Raw genomic sequence first — 2,955 nt, 5'->3', positions numbered from 1 at the left:
CAAGCGTTTCTTACGCTAGTGTAATTAAACAGTATACCGACTGTATCATTATCATTAATAATTCGATTGAAGTGGCAAAACTGTTTCCTGTTAGACGAAACAATATTTTCTGTTGACTGTTTTCTTTATGCTTTAACGGATATCGTCCACATTTTATAAATTTTATAAATGTTGATCTGATATGTACGTTTATTAAATTTTAATAAACTAGTTCAAAGTGAGCCTTACTCGCCCACACTCATTTTATTAAAAATGTACTGAGCATTAATATTAAAATATGGATAATTTCATCATGGAATGTCTTTTAAGATTGTTCCTTTCTTCAAGCAAAAATCCACTCGCTTTAAACCTTCCTTAGGAGGGGTTGTCGTTGTACCCTAAGGGGATGGTGGTAGAGATGCAAAATTTGTTCCTATGCGGATATAATTGTTATCCAATAGTTAATAAGAGTATATACATTGGGGAATATATCAGGAATTCATACTGACATTGGTGACTCTTATACAAACTTTGCTTTTTAATGTATAGGGCGAGACCACTATACAAGCTTGTCGTTTTGTCATCCATAGTTATTATGTACTCCTCAAGACTTTTTCCAGAGTCCAGTACAACTCTTCCCTGTAGGGGGCAGGGAGCACTAACATAGTTCATGCTTAGATGAAATGATGTATGACGGTAACATCATAGGTCTCTAGGTGTAGACGGACCAGGGAAATATTTTCTTGAGGGTACGTCACCGGTTAAGAATCCACAGATACAGTAATGCTCTGGTAAACTTCCATCAAGACGATATGGTCTGAGCGCGAAAAACGGATTTTGAGCGAAGCGAAAAATCTATTTTTGGATGAGGTAGCCATGTCGTCCCGATGGACCCGCCCTTCCTTTTATCGTAAAAGGGCTTATTGACTCCTCCCTATAATACAGTATCTGTAGCAACTCGTATATCGCTACAAGGAATAAAGATGGCGCTGCCGCCTTCATCAGATACACACTGGAAACGAAATAGGAGAGATTCCTTCTGAACGGCTCTCTTTTCATTCTCGTTTCAGATTCTTGTCACTAAAATTCCTTGAAGCGTTAATACTGTTCGGGGTGAAGATAGCTATGTGACGTGCCAAGAATACGTGTTCTGAAATTATGCGATATCCCTGTTAGATTTAATTAGGGATATTCGCTCCTGGAGGTAGAATTCTAGATACATTAAGGTAAAATTCTCTGAGAATATCACTGTAGTCGAATATACCCTAGGAAGCTACCCTTTAGGAACTTCCATTGGGATGACATGGCTACCTCACCCAAAAATAGATCTTTCGCTTTGCTCAAAAAAAAAAAAAAATATATATATATATATATATATATATATATATATATATATATATATATATATATATATATATATATATATATATATATATATATATATATATATATATATAAATATAAATGTGCATACTGTATGTGTGTATATTCGTATATACATATATATTGGTGTATGTGTTTATAATATTTATCGAATATTTAACACCCAAATTATCGGTCCCTATAATCACAATATATGGATATTGTGAAGCTAAATTCCAGCAAATAAAATTCTTTTTACGTTTCCTCTTCTTCATTTCTAAATGAGAAAGATTTGATCATATTTTGATAAAAATCTATTTCCCAAACACCCAACTGAGCTGGAATTCCAGTCATCCCTTCTAATTTTCTTCTGCTTCCAGATTATGTTCTGAAGAGTCTTTCAACATTCCATGGGATCAGAGTGTCGCTTCCAGACGACTTTCCCTCCTCGAGTAGTACTTGGTGATGTTGTTGTTGTGTTGTTGTTGTTTTCGTTGTTGATGTTGTTGTTGTTGTAGCTCTACACTGTTTACTTGTTGCAATAATCGAACGTTAAATTTTCTAATTATCTGAGCTCTCAACAGATGGCGTGGGCAAGAGACTATCTTGATACTTAAATTATATGAGATGAAGCTTTTTAATTACACGGTATATATATTCACACACACAGATATATGTATATGTATATATATATGTATATATATATATATATATATATATATATATATATATATATATATATATATATATATATATGTACACACACACACACATATATATATATATATATATATATATATATATATATATATATATATATATATATATATATGTATGTATATATATATATATATATATATATATATATATATATATATATATATATATATATATATATATATATATGTATATGTATGTATATATATATATATATATGTATGTATATATATATATATATATATATATATATATATATATATATATATATATATATATATATATATATATATATATATATATATATATATATATATATATATATATATATATATATATGTATCTGTATTGTGTAAGAACAAACCACACATAAGAAAATATTTAAAAATATTATAATTACAATTGTCCTTTTCGTCTTCCTTAATATGCATTATAAAATTGTAACATGCAAAACTCGACCGAACCAAATTTTTGCTTTGCCCAAATGTTCAAACGTGTCTTGATATTGGCATCTATATATGCTCCACACTCTCTATTCTATTAGCTGTCTATTCTTATACACACTATTGATATGCCTGTCAACGTTTTTTAATAAAACAAAATAGGGTTTATCTTCAGAAACTAATATAATATCTTTTTTAGTTGATAAGGAAGGTATACTATCATAATTTGATCGTAAAAACAATTGTACTAAATTGTAATTTTACCAACAATGAGCTTTATTAACTTTCTTCAAAATAATATTACTAATATTCAAGTAGATTACTACTGGTCTACTGTTTGTCAATAAAATAACTTTAGATTAAAAGTTAATGATATTATATACTTATTATAACATCTCTCTCTCTCTCTCTCTCTCTCTCTCTCTCTCTCTCTCTCTCTCTCTCTCTCTATATA

This window comes from Palaemon carinicauda, chromosome 34 (assembly GCF_036898095.1).
Source record: "Palaemon carinicauda isolate YSFRI2023 chromosome 34, ASM3689809v2, whole genome shotgun sequence".
Lineage (NCBI taxonomy): Eukaryota > Metazoa > Arthropoda > Malacostraca > Decapoda > Palaemonidae > Palaemon > Palaemon carinicauda.
This window is presented reverse-complemented; position numbering follows the sequence as displayed.